Below are 21,720 nucleotides of genomic sequence, written 5' to 3'. Positions count from 1 at the left end.
TCGCGAACTGTGTTCGCAAAAGGAAAATGTGTTTTTGACCCGTTCAATAAAGTGCCCGTAGCGCTCGAAAAGTTGTCGCGTCCGTTTTCTGCAACGTGTCCCCGGATCCACGGACCATCTGGAACACCACATCATCCATATATATATGAAAGAGACAGTTAACTGGCGCAGTCGAGCAGGACGATCCGGCGGCTTTCTGCGGAGCGGACAAGGACATCTGCGCTACGGGGCACGAGCTGAGGAGGACAACACCCTGAAGAGAGGTCCTGCAGTCAGGGTTCGGACGGCGGCGACATCCTGGTGAGCGGCCTCGCAGCTACAGCTGAACACCACAGCGACTGGGCGTTCGGTGGAAACAAGGAACATCTTCGAGAAGGCTTCCGTAGATCGAAGAAGCGAAGAGGTGGAGCTTGGAAGGAGACCACCAGATCCCAGCGGAGCAATTACCTGGCAGAAGACTGAAGTTGAGGTGCTCGGATCGATGACACCGACCGCAAAGAATCGGCGAAAGTCGAGGCCTCAGAAGCCAAGGCTTCATGACAGCGCCAACAACTGAGTGAGTTTCTCCGCTCTCCCTTCATTTGCCTCAGCATATGCGCGTGAGCCGCAGGGTCGATGTAAAGAATCTCGGAATGGCTGCATTTTGTTGGTGGGCGGAATATGACGGTGCACACGACGCTTGGTATGCGCCAATTTCAGAGACAGAGCGAGGTAAGGAAAAAGGGGAAAAGCGAAGCTGAAATCTGGATCTGCTGCGGCAGTTAGCCGTAGCCGAGGAAGAGCTCAGGCAGGAAAGGATACGGTTTGAAGAAGAGCGCTCACGGAGAGCAGCGCGTGAGCTACCGGAGCCGGTGCAGATTCAGGCGCACATTAGCGTAAATTGCCCTGATCAAACGTTGATCGAGGCAGTTGGTGAGGTTAGCAGCAGCAGGGGCATTAAGTTCGTTCGTGCAGAGAACGTTAAAATGGAATGCCAGACTCCTGCAGAAAGTGCTGTTATTTCCAGTGATCCGGAGAGCGCAGTTGAAGTTCGCGTCGAGGAGCCTCGGGGTGTTGAGAGAGACAGGCAGTCTCCTATCTCTGAGGTAGAGGTATGCTCTACGGAGGCGCCTGCAAAGGTGACCGCCATTGATCGAAATGTGCAGGCCGAGTCTTGCGATATAGCCGAATGTGCTCACGATGCTAATGACGCGAATGAGAGCAAAGACGTAAAATGCTTGGTTGGCGCGAGCGCTGAACTTGTTTTCCCAACCGGAGCGGCAGTGTGCCAAGCAGGATGTGCCGAGACCGGCACAGTAAAGACAGTGATCGCGACATCAGTAGTAACATCCGAGAAGCCAGCAGCCGAACAGCTGGATAGACGGGACGATCCTGACCCAGAAAACACGGATTCATGCGAAGATGTAAATGGGCGGAGTCCGAGGCATGCTCTGAGCGATGGCGACGGAAGTTGCGTCCCACGCTTTGAAAACAGCAAACTAAAGTTGCCGCAGCTAGCGATAAAACACGACCAGTGTTGGGACCTCGTTACGCATCTGCTCAAAGGACGGATCGCTAAGGCGGAGCCTCCGGAGAGTGAGCTCTTTGAGCCAGGCAAGATAGCCCCGGAGACAAATTTTGGCTGCATTCTTGTTCGCGCTTTCGCGGAAGCATGTGGGCCGAGTAAACAATCAGCTAGCGTTTTCTGCGATGCAGGAGAACAGCACAGCCAGAAAGTAGGGCGCGTGCGAGTATTTTGCATGCTGCGGCTCGTCTGTGCCGTGCGAGCAGTCAAGGCATTTGATCCCGGTGGCAAGCGCTGTGCGCAGAATGTCCGCAGCCTTAACCCACTCTGCCACTGCCAGTTTATGACAAGCATAAAGGCCTCCTGTGGCTCGACCACGCGCTGAGGCAGTGACTGAGAGGGGAGGAACGTTGACTATTGATAAGACTTGGAAGAGGGAGTGGACAGGCATTCCTGAGCAGCACATGTGTATTGTATGAACTTCTGCTCTTTGTGATTGATCATGCTGTGTTTATTGCTTGGTGTGGTGTTGTGTATGCCAAGCTGTGTCGTATTGTATGCTGTAAATTTATTTACCGTTTGCGAACGCACACGGAATATTTTCGTTCAGGGCGCGCACGTCTCTACACGGAGTGTTGCACTGTATTGCGTATGCGTCGCGGTGACCAGTGTCAGATATTATTGAGGTTCGGCCTTGTTTTGTTGTTGTTCTTTCATTAGAGCTGTGATGGTGAATTGTGCTGTACCACTGTAAGCGACGATGTAATGTGTCTGCCGGTACAGTGAGGCGCGGAGTTGTGTGGCGCTTCAGTGGCAAAGTTCCTAGATTTTCTAGATTTGTAAATCAGACCCCATGGTCACGTCGATGGGAGCAGCTTTGTTTACGCTTTTGCTCTGTATGCCCAAGATGTTTCCCCACGTAGCGCGGGACAAGTGTTGTGCGGACAGCAAGTGTACGCACAACATTCTTAGTGGGAAGGTGTTAAGTTGCTGGGCCGTTGTGGAGGAGGGGAGCACTCCAAAACAGCCGGCTCGCTTCTTCTGTTTGTCTTTTCTTTCTGGTTAACTTTGTTGTCAGGCTTTTTTTATGAGTACGCGTCCGGGCGCCCGTTGAACTTGAAATACGCTAGGAAAGGTTATTTGACCGGGAGTTCGGGGCTGAGACCTTGGGAGGTTTTGGTCGGACCGTGAGACAGAATAGGCATCTTGGCGCCAGACGCGAGAATTATGACTCTCGGGGAAAGCAACCTGCGCCGCATCTGCCGCTCGTACCACTTAAGGGGCCTGCAAACGTGCACACTGCAGTGACATTTGGCCTGTGCGACCGGAGGAGTGTGCTGGTTGCTGCTGCAGCCGCGTGGGAAACTCAGGGTCGTCTTACGGGTAGCACACGTTGTTTCAGTTTCAAAGACAGATCCGTACAAGTCAGGCGTGCCGGCGACGCGGAGACTGGGGAGAGCGAACCGCGTCGTCGTTTAACCTGTCAGCTCAGACCAATAACGGGCGAAGGTTTATGACTTCCCTGCTCAGAGCATTACCGATGGCACGGCACCGAAGCAACCGTAATCTGTGAAAACAAAACACGAAAACGGACGGTCGCTCGAGAAGCGAGCGTGATGTTTACACACAAGCGGTCTCGTTTTTCTAGCTGCGCAAGCCAGGGATGCCGTTTCTAATGTGATGCCTTCGTATAATTCGAGCGGAAAAGCGCGCACCGCGCCGTCGAGCTGTCAACTCTCGCGCGAACATAAATATCCCCGCGGCGCTCGCGCCCAGCCGGCCAAGACGCGGGAGAACAGGAGGGCACATTCGGTGCTTTCGGTTCTAAAGTTGACGGAAACGTCGCCGCAGCACACGGCGCCCGTGTTGATGAGGTGGTAGCAATAAATTCTCTTATTTTTCCCGCTCTTCTTGCGGCCAGCGGGGTCCGGACACTACCCTCGTATTTCTTGCTGCCCCGTGTGCCCTTGCACGTGTATGCGTGGCTGGTGAAAGTGAATGTGGCGTTCACGTGTCTTTGCTAATTTGTTTTGCCTCGCCCCCGATTTTGAGAATCAGTGTGTCGTCTCCACAGGGGGAAAGGGCGAAGCCCTGTGTGCCCTCTCACGCGTATGCATTGCTGGTGAAAGTGAAAGTGGCGTTCACGTGTCTCCGCTAATTTGTTTGGTCCCGCCCCTGATTTTGAGAGTATGTGTGCGTCGTCTCCACAGGGGGAAAGGGCGAAGCCCTGTGTGCCCTCTCACGTGTATGCATTGCTGGTGAAAGTGAAATGGTGTTCATGTGTCTTTGCTAATGTGTTTTGTCTCGCCTTTGATTTTGAGAGAGTATCTGTGCGTCGTCTCCACAGGGGGAAAGGGCGAACGATTGGTGGGAGGCACGCGGGGCTCGCGAAGGACCAACTTTGGAGGTGCCGCTGTTGCATTGGCTATTTAAAATGCGGCTTTGTCCTTCTGATTGGCTCGAGGAGGCTCTTTTCCTCCGATTGGCCACGAAGTCGGTAACCAGGATGTTGAAAATGTATAAAGTTGCCGCAGCTAGCGATGAAACACGACCAGTGTTGGGACCTCGTTACGCATCTGCTCAAAGGACGGATCGCTAAGGCGGAGCCTCCGGAGAGTGAGCTCTTTGAGCCAGGCACGATAGCCCCGGAGACATATTTTGGGTGCATTCTTGTTCGCGCTTTCGCAGAAGCATGTGGGCCGAGTAAACAATCAGCTAGCGTTTTCTGCGATGCAGGAGAACAGCACAGCCAGAAAGCAGGGCGCGTGCGAGTATTTTGCATGCTGCGGCTCGTCTGTGCCGTGCGAGCAGTCAAGGCATTTGATCCCGGTGGCAAGCGCTGTGCGCAGAATGTCCACAGCCTTAACCCACTCTGCCACTGCCAGTTTATGACAAGCATAAAGGTCTCCTGTGGCTCGACCACACGCTGAGGCAGTGACTGAGAGGGGAGGAACGTTGACTATTTGATAAGACTTGGAACAGGGAGTGGACAGGCATTGGACAGGGCTTGGACAGGGAGCAGCACATGTGTATTGTATGAACTTCTGCTCTTTGTGATTGATCATGCTGTGTTTATTGCTTGGTGTGGTGTTGTGTATGTCAAGCTGTGTCGTATTGTATGCTGTATAATTTATTTACCTTTTGCGAACGCGCACGGAATATTTTCGTTCAGGGCGCGCACGTCTCTACACGGAGTGTTGCACTGTATTGCGTATGCGTCGCGGTGACCAGTGTCAGATATTATTGAGGTTCGGCCTTGTTTTGTTGTTGTTCTTTCATTAGAGCTGTGATGGTGAATTGTGCTGTACCACTGTAAGCGACGATGTAATGTGTCTGCCGGTACAGTGAGGCGCGGAGTTTTGTGGCGCTTCAGTGGCAAAGTTCCTAGATTTTCTAGATTTGTAAATCAGACCCCATGGTCACGTCGATGGGAGCAGCTTTGTTTACGCTTTTGCTCTGTATGCCCAAGATGTTTCCCCACGTAGCGCGGGACAAGTGTTGTGCGGACAGCAAGTGTACGCACAACATTCTCAGTGGGAAGGTGTTAAGTTGCTGGGCCGTTGTGGAGGAGGGGAGCACTCCAAAACAGCCGGCTCGCTTCTTCTGTTTGTCTTTTCTTTCTGGCTAACTTTGTTGTCAGGCTTTTTTTATGAGTACGCGTCCGGGCGCCCGTTGAACTTAAAATACGCTAGGAAAGGTTATTTGACCGGGAGTTCGGGGCTGAGACCTTGGGAGGTTTTGGTCGGACCGTGAGACAGAATAGGCATCTCGGCGCCAGACGCGAGAATTATGACTCTCGGGGAAAACAACCTGCGCCGCATCTGCCGCTCGTACCACTTAAGGGGCCTGCAAACGTGCACGCTGCAGTGACCTTCGGCCTGTGCGACCGGAGGAGTGTGCTGGTTGCTGCTGCAGCCGCGTGGGAAACTCAGGGTCGTCTTACGGGTAGCACACGTTGTTTCAGTTTCAAAGACAGATCCGTACAAGTCAGGCGTGCCGGCGACGCGGAGACTGCGGAGAGCGAACCGCGTCGTCGTTTAACCTGTCAGCTCAGACCAATAACGGGCGAAGGTATATGACTTCCCTGCTCAGCGCATTACCGATGGCACGGCACCGACGCAACCGTAAGCTGTGAAAACAAAACACGAAAACGGACGGTCGCTCGAGAAGCGAGCGTGATGTTTACACACAAGCGGTCTCGTGTTTCTAGCTGCGCAAGCCAGGGATGCCGTTTCTAATGTGATGCCTTCGTAGAATTCGAGCGGAGGGGCGCGCCGCGCCGTCGAGCTGTCAACTCTCGCGCGAACATAAATATCCCCGCGGCGCTCTCGCCCAGCCGGCCAAGACGCGGGAGAACAGGAGGGTACATCCGGTGCTTTCGGTTCTAAAGTTGACGGAAACGTCGCCGCAGCACACGGCGCCCGTGTTGATGAGGTGGTAGCAATAAATTCTCTTATTTTTCCCGCTCTTCTTGCGGCCAGCGGGGTCCGGACTCTACCCTCGTATTTCTTGCTGCCCCGTGTGCCCTTGCACGTGTATGCGTGGCTGGTGAAAGTGAAAGTGGCGTTCACGTGTCTTTGCTAATTTGTTTTGCCTCGCCCCTGATTTTGAGAATCAGTGTGTCGTCTCCACAGGGGGAAAGGGCGAAGCCCTGTGTGCCCTCTCACGTGCATGCATTGCTGGTGAAAGTGAAAGTGGCGTTCACGTGTCTCCGCTAATTTGTTTGGTCCCGCCCCTGATTTTGAGAGTATCTGTGCGTCGTCTCCACAGGGGGAAAGGGCGAAGCCCTGTGTGCCCTCTCACGTGTATGCATTGCTGGTGAAAGTGAAATGGTGTTCATGTGTCTGTGCTAATGTGTTTTGTCTCGCCCCTGATTTTGAGAGAGTATCTGTGCGTCGTCTCCACAGGGGGAAAGGGCGAACGATTGGTGGGAGGCACGCGGGGCTCGCGAAGGACCAATCTCGGAGGTGCCGATGTTGCATTGGCTATTTAAAATGCGGCTTTGTCATTCTGATTGGCTCGAGGAGGCTCTTTTCCTCCGATTGGCCACGAAGTCGGTAACCAGGATGTTGAAAATGTATATTTAAGACGGGTGTTTGGGGAGAAGATTGACAACGGGGAAGACGGGTAGACAGACTGACTGCCGACTTACGACTGGTGGCAGTAGGTCGCGAACTGTGTTCGCAAAAGGAAAATGTGTTTTGACTCGTTCAATAAAGTGTCCGTAGCGCTCGAAAAGCTGTCGCGTCCGTTTTCTGCAACGTGTCCCCGGATCAATGGACCATCTGGAACACCACATCATCCATATATATATAAAGAGAAAGTTAACTCCAAGTATCACATTCTGAGGGCACTGGTTGAGGATGGTGAGCCTTCCCCATGGGCCCCAACCATCACCGTACTCCTTGACAACGCTCCGATTCCCAAAGTACCACGGCTCCGACTGCTGGGTCTCCACATTCAACAGGACACTAGAGCCACCTACACCATACACCTCTTGCAGCGCCAAATCAACCACATAACACATCTCATTCGTCGCATTTCAAGCCGCAATCATGGGCTCAAGGAAAAAGACACTTTAAGACTTGTAGATGCCCTTATCGTTAGTCGATTAGCTGACCACCTCTCCTACCATCACATCCCCAAAACCCAACTTATAAACTTAACGTCATCCACTGCTCAGCCGTTAAAGGTGCCATCCATTTACCTCGTCATACCAGTAAGATTCGGCTCCTTCAATTAGGCATTCATAACAATGTTGAGGAGATCATAGAGGCGCATCTCTCCAGCCAACAACGTCGACTCCGCACAACATCTACAGGCACCTATATCTTGTGCTCAATGGGCTACAATACCGCTGATCCCTCACCTCTTACTCATATAGTCATCCCTCCGCATCTGCGGAGCCTCCTCGAGCTCAAACCCCTCCCACAAAATATGGATCCCGAACACCACAAAGGCCAACGCGCAGCCCGTGCATCATATTTTTTCAAACAGTATTCTACACGGCAGGACATCATCTACAAGAATGCTTCACACAATCCGGACATTCCTCACATCTGCACAGCTGCATTTACGGACATTCGCCGCTCAACATTCAATGCCGTCTCCATCCACTGCACTAGCATCGCCGAGGCCGAATGCTTGGCCATTACACTCGCAATTGCACAAATCAGTCAGTTGCAGACTCAGCACACCACAATATGCACAGACTCCCAAACAGCATACAGATATCTACTGCGAGGAACCCTCCCACACTCATCTGCTAAAATATTATCTGCTCTACCTACCCCTCCCGATCCCATCACCATAACATGGGTTCCTGGGCACGAGGACATTCTCGGAAATAAGCGCGCTCATGCGTTTCCCTAGAACTAAGCTTCCGGGGGCCGTTGGATGTCCTCTCCAAACCTTCATTATACACCCCCATCGAACCTCTTGACTACAATAGAATTGGTCACTACTATCGTCGTTGCCATGCCACGTACCCGCTACCACATCACATGCTTTCTCACATCGACAGCACGTACTGGCGACAACTCCAGACACATTCGTTTTCATCTCCTCAATTCGCCCCCATGTTTCACCCCACGGACTTCCCACCATGCTGCAACACATGCAGCGCAACCCCACCCATCCTCTACCATTACTTATGGGAATGCCCACATCCCATCCGCGTTCCCCCCGTCAAACACCCCATCCCCTCCTTCGGGGAGGCTGCCCTTCTAGCCACGCAACCTGCAGATAGGTTGCGGCTGGTGAAGCGGACTAAGCTAGAAGGAACAGCCAGAGGGCTCCTGGACTAAGAGGTCCTCCTGGGAGTGTTTTAGATTTTTTTAAATAATTTTTTTTCCTCCTCCTCCTCCTCCTGAGGACGGTGAACAAAACAGGGGTGTGATGACTAGCAAGGGTGACTTGTGCAGTGCACAGGCCAGTGACCGCATCAGTACTGCCATTGGCAACAAGAACGGTGGGCGAAGCGGCGGGGGTCTGTACATTTTTGAGGCGGAGGCAAAAAGATGAGCTCATGATCGAGACTTGGGCGCCAGGAGAGAGGAGGTTGCAGGGCGAAGAAATTTGTAGTAGAGGATTTCCAGGTCGAGGTACCAATGCAGCGTCACCTCCGGGAGCTGCATTAGCTAGTTTCCCATGAAGCGGCAGGCGGAAGACGGTGAGGAACTGCAGCGAGGAAGAGGTGAACGGGAACGGCGGGCTAGTGGTGAAGGAGAGCGGCTGGACGCAGGAGGAGACGGAGTGGTCTCGGTGCGGGGCGGCTCATAACGAGGCGAGAAACGGCAGGGACCGTAGTCGGAGTAGCGGTCAATGTAAGGGAAAGGTCGAGGTGGTGAATACCAGCGGCTGCGACATTGGCGAGAGATATTTCTAATACGCGAGCGCGTGAAATAGATCGGCCGATCGTCAGCAGGGCGCCACTCATCAGGATTGCGGTATCGGTAACCTGGCATGTAGGTGTTGCGGGGCTCAGCAGAAGTTACCATAGGAGAGACGGCGAGGCTGGAACTATGGTGTTCCACGGTACGGCTACAGGGGATACCCAAGTTGGCAACCTCTTGACGGATGACGGCTTGAATAAGAGGTATAGTCGATAGTTTGCTACCCGAGAACGGCGAGTTGGATGCAGCAAGTGCGAGCGCTTCCAGTTTATGACGCACGATGCATAATGCGCCGGTGTTTGGCCTGCTTGAAGCGTCGACAAACCTGTAGAACGGAGTCAACCGTAGAACAGTCTCGACAGAGCAGAAGAATAAAGGCATCGTCGGCTATGCCTTTGAGGAAGTGCCCCACCTTATCAGCTTCTTACGTGTCTTTATCAACCATTGGGTACAGGGCCGAAACATCTTGGATGTAGATGACATAAGGCTCGGTAGATGTCTGGGCCCGAGTAGCGAGGTCGCTTTTGGCGGCGATCTGACGGCCAACAGGCTTTCCGAACAGGTCAAGGAGTTTTTCTTTGCAAACATCCCAGAAACAAATGTCTGCTTCGTGCGTTTCAAACCACTCGCGTGCCGTTCCAGTGAGGTAGAAGATGACATTGGCCAGCATCAGCATGGCGTCCCACCTGTAGTGCTGGTCAACACGCTCATAAAGCGAGAGCCAGTCCTCGACATCCACCTAATCTGTACCGCAGAATGGGCCACGGTCTCGGGGGTGGGCCACGACGACAGTTGGAGTTGCAGAGGTAGAAGGAGTTGTGTCGGTTGTCATCGTGGTGGTTCCTAGGTGACGCCACAGCGGAGATCCAGCGTCAGATCGTGTCCAACCCGCTATATCCAACAAGATGTTAAGGGGATGTATTTAGTGTAAAGTGAGCTGCAACGGGCAGAACTCGGCGCAAAGTATTCAGGGGCCGTGCAGCATCCACTCAGTCTTAGTCGTCGTTTTTGGTGTGCCCTCAAATAATGGGACATCCACGCGTTCCCAGGTCGTCGTCGTCATCGTCTGTGAGCAAACCATTTCTCGGTCACGCGTTTCCCGGTAACAATAATAATAATATTAGTAATAGTTGTAATAATAATAATAATAAGCAAAATAGTAATAACACGGCAGCAGACTTGGAGAAATTGCGAGCCCCGGACAAGCTGACAGACAGAGAGAGAAACAACTTTTATTGCCAAAAGAGTGTGATCATTTAGGCATGTCGGCCTGGCTTGGCACCCAGGGGGGAGGCGACGCTCTGGGCCCACTAGATAAATGTCAGCTGCGTCTTCTTGTCTCAGCAGATAAGAAGTTGGCCCCAGCTCTCCTTGGAGGAAGCTGGCAGTAAGGTACCAGGGGATGATCTTCCCTATATCTCCAAAGAATGTGTGCCAATGTGGCCGTTACTGCACAGTCGCAATTGGGGCATATAGGGTCGTAGTCTCCGTCCATAATCAGTGCCATCTCCGCAGCATGGTGGCCTGCGCTCCGCCAAGGCCAGAATGGGGAGGCGGTAAGCGTATTCTCGTCTTTCTGTGTAGGTTAATGGATTCGACAAACGTCAAGGGGGCCTCGGCGAAGGCCTCTGGATCCGCGGAGCCGCCCGCCTGGTTTGTTAGACCTCGGCCTAGTAGGTCGAGCCCTTCGACCCCAAAGTTCCCAGCGTGGGCGGGTACCCAGCCTAAGTGGATTTTGTGATCGGAAATGCGGCCGCGGAGTTTACGCGCGGCAGTTGAGCAGATAGGGCCTTTCGAATAATTTTGAATCGCAAGTTTAGAGTCATTAAGGACTGTGTGCGTATGCGGGTCGGCGATGGCCAACGCGATCGCAGTTTCCTCCGCCGCGGTGGGAGAGGGAGCGCTAACCGTGGCAGCAGTAACAAGTTTGAAGTGTGGCGTGGCTTTGTAACTTTGTCTTTCTACATCCACGTAAATCACCAAACGTGAGAGGAACTTACATTCTGAAAATGGAGCCGAATATCGCGCCTTGGGGAATTTAACACACGCTAGTCGTTTACATGCCCTTTTGTATTATTTCAAGGCGAGAGCCTTTACTGGCTCATACTCGCGGCCATCACCTTGTCCGTCCGGTCACGAGAAGTGTCACACCATGACGCACAGTGACTAGTACTAAAAATAATTATGGTTAATGACTAAAAAGTCACTAACTAGTACTAATGACTAAGTGATCAATTTCTAGTACTAGTTGAAAACTAACTGGCACTAATTAATTATTAGGGTAATGACACAAATAACTGACTATGACGTCACGGCCAGGTGTTACGCCATCATGATGTCACATCCAGCCATGTGTCTAATAACCGAAACTGAAACATAATGACGCCACATCCGGTCAAGATGTCACGGCTGGTAATGACACCCCCAGACAACTCACACATATGCGAAGTTGATCACGCTGGGCGTCACAGAAAATAACGCATTACAGTAGGCATCAGTGGCGTTGTTGTTGTAGTGGTTATTTATTATATGTACAAATGGAAAGAAAAGATGTTTGCCAGCCCCGGTATCTGCTATCTGATACTTGAAGCACCTGAACTGGGGCGGCGGAAATGAGATAGCGAGGAAGGGGTAGAGGAAATCAAAGAAGTGAGCGATAGGGAGAAAGAAAATGGTAGGTAAAAATAAAAAGAAATATATAGCGCACCTTCCGGCGACGCGGCACACCCGGCTCCTGCACCGACGTTACCTTCCCGTCCAGCGGCATCGAGGCGACCTGGAATCGTGCACCATCACTCTGGAGCTCTGATCACTCCTCCATCCTCATTGAGGCCACTGCCAAGGAAGCGCGCTACGCGCACTTACTCCATCATCAACTGGACCCGCTTCCGCAGCGAAGTAGAAGCCGCCGCTACGTCCGGCGCGGATTTCTTCTCCAGTCTCGTCCGTAGCGCGCTCGCAGCCACTCGCCGCGTAGAGGTTCGGGCAGGGCAACCAACCCCCGACGACAAACTATCGACCTGACACAAAAACGCGACAAAGCTGAGCGGCGAGCGCGTCAGGTGGACCGGCCATCTGACTGGGCAGTATACAACCGGCTGGACGCGGCAGCGAGGTGGCACTCCAAAACCGCTGTCCGTGGGCATCGCTCTACAAGAAGATGGAGGAGGAAAGTAGCTCGCGGTGGCTCTTTACCCCCCTGCGATGCATCACAACGCCACAAGCGAACCCGCAGCCGCTGGCCGCTCTCGCCATCTCGAGCGGCCTTACCTACGAGGAGCTAGCTGAGCGATTTGCAGACCGCTTTGCGCCGCAAAGCCCCTCGAACGCAAGCAGCCAAACCTCACCTGTGAGCCCAGGAGACAACACCAGCCCCCTACCCCTGTTGGCCCTTGTGATGATCCCTTCACAGTGGCAGAGCTCAACACCGCGCTTCAGCGCTGCCACCGTCGCTCGGCGCCAGGGCCGGATTGGGTGACTTACCAGATGGGCTGGTTCTCCTGCAGCAGATCAACCTGGTTTGGGAACGCGGGATCCTCCTGGATGACTGGCACACGGCAGTCGTCTGCCCCACCCTCAAGCCTGGATGCCCACCAACCCAGCTCACAGGATACCGTCCAGTGGCGCTAACATCTGTGGCTGGTATGCTCATGGAACACATGGCCTTATAGCGCCTTATCGAGCGGGCTGCGGCGGTGGATTTGTTTGATGAGCGGCAGACGGGCTTTCGCGGAATGCGTTGCACGGCGGATTCCATCTCCGCCATTCTCAGAGCGCTCGAGCACGCGAAGGCGGTGACGCAGGTTGCACTGCTTCTACTGCTGGACGTGTCGGGCGCGTTTGATAACGTCTGCCGCGCTCCCATTTTTGCGACGCTTGAGAAGGCTGACATGGGCGGACGCTTGCTGCAATACGTTCGGAGCTTTTTTCAGGCGCGCTCCATGCGCGTTCGGGTAGGGGGTGCTCTCTCGGCGTCTCACCCGGTCGGGGTGGGCGTGCCGCAGGGCTCTGTCTTGTCACCTTTTCTGTTCAATGTGGCGATGTCGGTGGTGCCGGGCTCCCTGCCCGCAGGCACCCGGCATCATGTGCACATTTCCATTTATGCAGATGAAATTGCTCTGTGGTGCCTGGGACCGCCGGGTGAGGCCGCGCGGGTACGCGCGTGCCTGCAGGGAGCTCTGACGGCGGTGAGTGAATGTTTTCGCGGCCTAAGTCTCTCGCTCAGCGCGGACAAGTCCGTCGCAATGGCCTCCGTTCCGAGCTCGCGCAAGCCACCACTGCCGCTCACTCTGGACGGGATCCTCCTGCCGTGGCGACGTTCTGTGTGACACCTGGGGGTAGCGCCTTTCCTTCAGAGCCGCGGCCATCAAGGCCTACCTGCAGACGAAGAGAACCACTGCCGCCGTACAGAGGCTCACTGCTCGAGACAAGGGCATCTCCCAGGAAGCTGCGTTACGGCTGTACAACTCCGCGGCTGGAGGGGCAATTCTCTACGCGCTACCGCTCGTCACGCTGCGCAAACCATGCTGGAAGAAACTGGAGGTCGAGCATCGCAAGGCACTCCACATTTCTCTCGAACTTCGTCAGAACTCTCAATGCGCAGCTACTTTGGCCAGGGCAGGCTCATGGCTATTGCAACTTCAGGCCACGCGGCGGGCGCTCCGACACATAGACCGCGTACAGCGCGTAGCGGACGGCGGCCTGCTATTACATCGGCTGCGAGATCACCACTCACGCATGGGAGCGGCGCTGCCCGAGTACGAGCAGCTCACCAATGCAACGCCACCCTACGACCTGTGCTCACCCTAGCCCGCTGCTACGGAGGTTCAGCGAGAGATCGTCCGCATCGCGGGGAAACGCACCACAGCGCTTTGTGCAGTGCAGCAGCTGACCGGAGCCGTAATCTACGAGGAACTCCAAAACCACCTCCTCGTTTACACTAACGGCTCCGTGGCCGGAGATAGTTGCTCGCTAGCAGCGGCGGCTACCATCCCCGCCCTGCAACTGCACAGACAGCGGCACCTCTCATACCTGGGTTCTTCCACCACGGCGGAGCTGCTGTGTCCTCGTCTAGGGCTGGATCTACTGCTTGAACTGACTCCGCCGCCACCCAGGAGTGCCGTGCTATGCGACTGCCGCGCCGCCCTCAGCCGCCTTCGAACCACCATCCGGGGAACTCCGCTGCTGTGTCAGATTCGCGCGGGTTTCGAGCACTTGGTGGAGCGCGGCTGCGCTATACGGGCACAGTGGATCACCGGGCACTGCGGCATTTGAGGGCAACGAACGTGCCGACGAGCTCGCTATCGCAGCACATGAACTCCCTCCCAGCGACGAGCAACTCGCTTTGGAGGACCTGCGTGCGGTAATCGATGACTACCTCCGGACACAGCACCCCGATCTGCGCATCGCGAGAGCAGCCGCTCGCTGACTCGGCTGCAACGCGCAATGATCCTCCGTGCGCGCATTGAATGTGTGTGGCCTGGGGAACGCCGGATGCGCCACGGACTTGCCACCAGTGACGTGTGTGACGGCTGTGGTGCAGTAGAAACTCTCGAACATCTTCTACTGCATTGCGCCGCGTTAGCCGAACCACGACGTGAGTTGCTGGCGGCTTACAGAGCGCAGGCGGTAATCCCGGACAGCATAGCTGTGCTCGTGTGGCCGCCTGGCAGTGCGCGCGTCCGCGAACAAAACCACGTGAGCCTGCGTGAATATATCGAAGAGGCGGGCTTGATGACCCGCCTATTTCACCTCGCCAGATAGTGTGCGCTGTGACCGTACGCTCCACGTGTGCTATTCTGGACGATAACGGTCGATCGCCCCCACGTCGGCCGTCATTGCTTTCTGAAGTTTGCACTTTCGGGCGTCTTAAACACTTACATGGACGCAGAGCTAGTGCGGAGGCCCGCCCGATTTGCCGAGTGCTCAGTGACCTAAAACATTTGCGGGTGGGCCTGAAGTAAACTACTGTATGTTGTTCTATAATGTATATATTTCTTTTTTTTTATTTTTACCTGCCCTTTCCTTTCTCCCTATCGCTCACCGCTTTGCTTTTCTTCTGCCCCTTCCTCGCTATCCCTTTATTTCCGCCACCTCAGTTCAGGTGCTTCAGATATCAGATAGCAGGTACCGGGGCTGGCAAACATCATTTCCTTTCTGTTGTATATAAATAAAACAACCACTACCTCCACCCACTATGACACAGTATACAGTGGATCGCTTCAAATCGGTTTAAAGGGAAAATGGCGCTATATCTGCCACAATTCTTCATGGACACCTGAACTGAATCCTAACCAAAAAAAAAACATTTATTTATAGGAAGGGAAAGGCGCGGTAACAGTCTCACTTGTTTTTGTGGACACCTCAACCACGCCGTGAGGGAAGGAAGGCAGGTGGAGTGAAAGTGGAAAGAGAGAAAGAGGAGCCTTAGTGGAGGGCTACGGAATAATTCGACCACCTGTGGATCTTTACCGTGCGCTGACATAGCACAGCACACAGACGCCTCTTCGTTTCGCCTCCTTCGAAGAGCAGCCGCCAAGGTCGGGTTCGAACCCGGGTACTCCGGCACAGTATTCGGGCGTTTTACCGCTGCACCACCCCTTTTTCTTCTTTATTGCCTGGTCTTGACACATTGCTTTTCACGAGAACAGGATCGACAAAAATCACTCAAATGCTATTTACATACGCTATTTACATATGACATATCAAAATTCACGCATACAGAACAAAAGTACTAACATTGTGAGCCACAAGGGAGGTTCTGCTGTAGCTTTCTGGAATGCCGAAAACCTGTCCACGCTTTGCCGAAAATAAATTCTGGCAGGCCGTGAATCTTTATCGCAATGGTAACCCGCCATTCTTGAGCACCATATACAGTGGAGGACCATGAGCATAATTAAATCAAATGGTACCCTATCCTCACTTTCTAAGCATAAGTACCGAATGCCATGCGGGTCTAGCGGAATATCTTTCATTAGCGTTCTTTGCAATACATCGCAAAACTATACTCCCTCCCAATAACGTAAAAAAACATCCTCTATGGTTTCTGCCTTCCTGCATATAAAACAGAGTGATCCCCAGGATATGAGTAATCCCTTTTTCTCCAGAAATGTTCTTTCCGGCAAGGTTCCGGTGTGCAATTTAAAAAAGAAGGTTTTTGCTCCTGGCGTCACCTGCATTCTTTTTACCCTTTTTAAATCATCGGCACCTGGGCCTCCATCGTACAAGACCCTGTATAAAGGCACAGAGAACATAGTGTCACACAATGCACGATACAATTTCTTTCGTTTTACTGTATACAAATAATCACTTGAAAACCACGCTGAAAGGAACCGAACTACGACTTCTCTATAAAAGCATTTAATCCCTGTGGAAAAATCTTCAGTTGAAACAACGTACTCCGGTAGCAGCCGCCTCAGTCTGACTTGCATACGGTGCGTAAGAAAGGGTCGGTCGTGTCTAAAAAACGAAACACGACTGACCAGCTGTCGCAAAAACAGGTGGCCCAATCCTAGCCCACCATCTTTTACTCGTCTGAATAAGTTAGTCCGGCTGCAGCGCTCTCATTGAGACGCCCAGACAAATGCAGCGAAATTCCTATGCAACTTCTGAATATTTAACCGTGAAAAGTGCCACATCTGCATAACATACCACAGCTTACTGATAAAGAACAAATTGCAAACTGTGGCCCTTGGAAAAATAGGTTGGTCCCTCTCCACTTTTCAGCTTTGTCCTTATTCTCTTTAGCCTGCCCTCTCCAATACTGTTCACTGTCACGGTAAGCCATAAGTGGAACTCGAAAGTACCTATCTGGTATCGTCGTCCAAGGCACCGTTCAAGCGTAGATGGCCACCTTTCATGCCAAAGTCCGAGGCACGACAAGGCAAAGAAAATGCGCGGGCCTGCTAATGGTTCTGTAGCCGAGTTTAAAATTGGTTCACAGGAAGGGAAAGGCGCAGTAACTGTCACACTTGCTCTGTGGACACCCGACCGCGCCGTAAGGGAAGGGAGGAAGGTGGGAGTGAAAGTGGAAAGAGTAAGCGCTACGGAGTAATTTCGACCACCTGGGGATTTTTAACGTGTGCTGACATCGCACAGCACACGGACGCCACTTCGTTTCGCCTCCATCGAAACGCAGCCGCCGTGGTCGAGTTCGAACCCGGGAACTCCGGCACAGTAGTCGGGCGTCTTACCACTGCACCACCCCGGCGGGGCCTGTAGCTGAGTTACATCCGCTGCCTCGTGTGGAGAGAAGAGAGAGAGAGCAGAACTTTTTATTTATTCCAGCGGATGAAGAGGCTCCGGCCCTCCGTCGCTTGGGATGGATGGCGGGTGCCCCGCCTCAGACGCAGTCTGGCAGACGTTGTTGGCCGGCGGCGTCCCAGGCCAGCTGGATGGCGGCTAGCTGGAGGCCAGGGTCCGAGCAGCGCAGCATGGTCTCCCAAAGTTGCGGCGTCAGACTTAAACCCCTCCCGGGAGAAAAGGGGCAGTCAAAGAGGATGTGTTCGAGGGTCCCTCTCGACTCACAGTTTGCACAGAATTCAGATCTTTCTCCTGGGAGCATATGGCTCACCAGGAGCGGGTGTGGGAATGTCCCAGTCTGAAGACGACGCCACCCGACGGCCTGCCTGCAATTTAGGGTAGGGGCTGGGGCAGCAGCCACCCGTCTACTGAGTCTATAATGCTGCAGAATTTCTGGGTAAGATTTGGCACACTCTATGCTCCCCGCTCCAAGCTCCCCCTCTCTGCCGCCGGCTCGGTGGTAGAGCCCTCGAGCCATGGCATGGGCGGATTCGTTGCCGGGAACGCCATTGTGCGCTGGAGTCCAAATAATCTGTATAGTTCGCGAGATTGGTGACTGCTGTAATATTCGAATTGCCTGGGGAGCAATCAACCCACGACTGTAATTTCGTATGGCAGTTTTGCTGTCGCAGATCACGAAGAAAATAGAAGCGAAAGAGATGAAGAGGGAGAGAAAGACGCTTGTCGCAACGGCCATCATCCACCACCGAAGCGGTGGCGGGTGCAATGGCGGCCTACAACAGGTACAACCTGCGCTGACAGGCTAGCCCCCACCGCATACAGCGATGCCCATCAGTCCTAGCCACGTAGGGCTAGGAGCAGCCACCCTCTTGCCGGCGTTCGCTTTATCGCACTTTAGTGGTCCAAAGCTCTCCGTGGAAACTTTAGTGTCTATTTTTAATAATACACATATTAATCCAACTTGTCCCTGCTCAGCCGAGGCATCCCTCACAATTCTTGCTGGCTAAGCACAGTATGCTTTGCATATTGTTGCAACAACTCAATGCCCGTGCCAGGAAGGTTTTATGAGCAGGCTGCTGTAGACAGTGATGACAAAATTAAAGATGGCTGAGATCTGCTATGCCTGATATACGTAGCGTAAAGCAGTGACTACCTCGGGATGAGAAGTAAATTTCTCCACTCTTCTGCGCCATTCGCCAGCAGCTAAACTCTCCTTGGCTTCCATGTCTAGCGAGACTAATTTCACCGGCGTTTTGAGTCGCTTAAAGCAAAGGAAATGCGCAGCATCTGTCACTCGCGGAAAGCAAGAAGCGCCGCCCGGCGGCATTGGAGCACACTCGCTCCCGCTTGGACCTCATAGCTGAAAGCAGATGGGTGACGTCACGTCCTTGACGTCACCCTAATTGAGTACCTTAACTATTTTAGTCTTTGGTGCTTTGAAATTGCGCGCCAATCGGAGTATCTGTCTCTCGCTGAGTCCCGCTATCATCCTCACGGTTCTGGGTTGTGTTGTTGTGGCTGTAGGAAGAATGAAAAGAAAATGCACGGGCCTGCTACTGGTTCTGTAGCTGAACCATCTCGTGCGGACAGGAGAGAGCATCTGATTTATTCTAATTTCTAATTGATTTATAGGAAGAAAAAGGCGCGGTAACTGTCTCACGTGTTTCGGTGGACACCTTAACCGCACCGTAAGGGAAGGGAGGAAGTTGGGGGTGAAAGTGGAAGAAGAGAAAGAGGATCCGTAGTGGAGGGCTTCGGAGTAATTTGGACCACCTGGGGATCTTTAACGTGCGCTGACATCGCACAGCACACGGACGCCTCTTCGTTTCGCCTCCATCGAAACGCAGCCGCCGAGGTCGGATTCGAACCTGGGTATTCCGGCACAGTAGTCGGCGATCTGTTTATTTATACGAAGGGAAAGGCGCCGTAGAGCAGAAAGAAAAAGAAGAGAGAGATAGAGAGAAAGACGCGCGCCGCAACAGCCGTCGCCCACCACCTAAACGGTGGCGGGTGTAATGACGGTCTACAAGAGATAAAAATCCAGGTCCAAAGGTCAGGGCCAGCCACCCTTCCAGTTTTGGTTGTTAAAACTTTATTTATAGTCCTGCAGAGCTTCTGCCGACGGGGCCTTGTATTAGCGTGGCCGACTTTGCATATATTTGTAAGGTATGTGCTGGCACGGCCTCTCGATGGAAGCGCACTACCATCGAACGGCCGTGGTGCTGGGGTAGACAATGCGGTATTGTTCAGAGTTGGGGTACGTGAGCGTCTTCAGTAAACCAGCGGAATTATGAAGAGCGTTTCATGACCCGGGGCGTGGCTAAACTCTCCTTAACATCCATGTCGAGCGCGTCTAACTTCACCGGCGTTCTATAATTAGTTTACAGGAAAGGAAAGGCGCAGCATCTCTCACTCGCGGAAGGCTAGAGGCACCACCCGGCGGCGTTGGAGCGCACAAGTTCCCGCTTTGTGCTCATAGCTGACGGCAGATGGGTGACGTCATATCCTTGACGGCACTCTAATTGAGTGACTTCACTATTTTACTCCTTGGTACTTTCAAATTGCGCGCCAATTGCAGTATATGTCACTCGCGGAATCCCGCTATCATCCTCATGGTAGACAATCGGAATTATGAAAAGCGCTTCACGGCCCGGCAGAGATAGCACCGTATGTTCGCCATTTTTGTGTGGGGAAGTACTTGGAAGGGAACCAGCCGAACCAGCTTGCTTCATCGCCCGCTGTGGAGGAGATGGCTCGGCGCATTTGTATTTGCACCAAGTGGTTAACCATTTTATGTTCTTACAGGATACGAAGGACCCATTTTTACGAACTTTGTGTCAGGCTAGATTGAACAAGTGCTACCAAATTTAGTTGTAAGTTCGGCGAGCATGCATTGCAGAATTTTCAGAATCCTTTAAGAAGTTTACATGTCATATCTTGTATTGCAAGCCCGTTTTTGTTTGAATATTTATCAATTGTGCCGAAAGAAACTTTATAAGGACTTGCGCGATTTCTTTCGATCCCACTGTACAGATCGTTGTACTGTGCAGGTCCATGGACGTCAGTCTTCAAACGAGTAACAAATATGGCTGTACCAGGGGGATGAAAAACTTTCTTTTTCAAGCTCCATACCATTACACTAGACGTTAAGACTTATTTAGAAATGAAGGGGTTATTTTGTACCTTGTGGAAATCACGGTTTCATATGCCACAAACGGGAAACTATCGAACACGTTTTCTTAAACTCTTGGGAAGCCGTTTTCTTCTGGGACATTCTACAACAAACAATACGCAGCTGGCCTCGCCTTTGAGCAGAATGTCTTTTGCAGCATACTGCCCAGGCGAAGCTTGGCTCCGACCCTCGCAGTGAAGCTTTTCGCTTCAAATATAATGGATCATGTTATCCTCAATCGCCTCGACACCGAAGTCGAGGTTTGCCATCTCCTACCACCCACAATGTTGGATTTCCGTTCCAAACTCTCAGCACAAGATGTCATGCTGAAACTGTCCCACCGCATAATACAACAATCATTGGCTATAACACCAAAGCTATTCTAGGTCTAGACTTGCCCAAGGCATTCGATAATTTAGCACATGCAACTATACTACGCAATAAACCTCTCTCCGAGAACCTTAAACTACGGGAGGAATTTTCTCACAGGTCGAGCAGCCGAACTATATTTTGGAACTCTCAAATCTGACACTATATCACTTGGCAGCCGCGGCACCCCAGGGATCCGTGCTGTCTCCTTTCCTCTTTAACTTGACCCTCTTATCACTTGACTTCACCCTCTTATCACTCCCAGACGAACTCAACCGTATAACCAATCTATCCCATACGTTATACACCGAGGACATAACGCTGTGGGTCACATCAGAAAATGACGCCGAAATAGAAGAAACCCTACAACTAGCAGTGCATACCGTTACCGAATGCGTAGAGAGGGCAGATCTATCCTGTTCCCCAACAAAATCAGAACTTGTGCTCATGCGCGGTAAACCAGGCACATGGGGTCATACCCAAATCCGGGTGCACATTAAAGGACAACTTATACCGGAGGTGTCCTTCATACGGGTTGTTGGAATTTACATCCAGAACAACGGCCGAAACACAGAGTCCCGCAATCGCCTCAAGGCTACTGTCTCTCAGACAGTGAGTCTCATACGTGGAATCGCTAACCGGTATTCGGGTATGAAAGAAACCGATCTCGTCCGCCTGGTCCAGGCATTCAACTTTAGTAGAATTACCTACACGCCACCCTACCTCAAACTTGACGTAATAGAAACACAACGTGTTGACTCCCTGATCAGATGGGTGTTCAGTTCTTCACTTGGTCTCCCCATAAGCACCTCCACGGAGTGCTTTAGTGCCATTGGAGTCCACAGCACTCTTAACGAGCTGGTAGAGGCCCACCTCACCTCTCAATACGAACGGCTAACCCACACACGACCGGACGCTTTATCCTTGATGCTCTCTTAGACGGTCACCCCGCAACAAGGCAGGACAAACTGACATTTCCAATGAGCATGCGAACTCAATTGAAAATCCTACGTCTTTCG

This window comes from Amblyomma maculatum, chromosome 6, assembly GCF_055883805.1.
Source record: "Amblyomma maculatum isolate TAMU_Amacu chromosome 6, ASM5588380v1, whole genome shotgun sequence".
Taxonomy (NCBI): Eukaryota; Metazoa; Arthropoda; class Arachnida; order Ixodida; family Ixodidae; genus Amblyomma; species Amblyomma maculatum.
The sequence above is the reverse complement of the archived record's forward strand: the minus strand, read 5'-3'. Positions refer to the sequence as shown.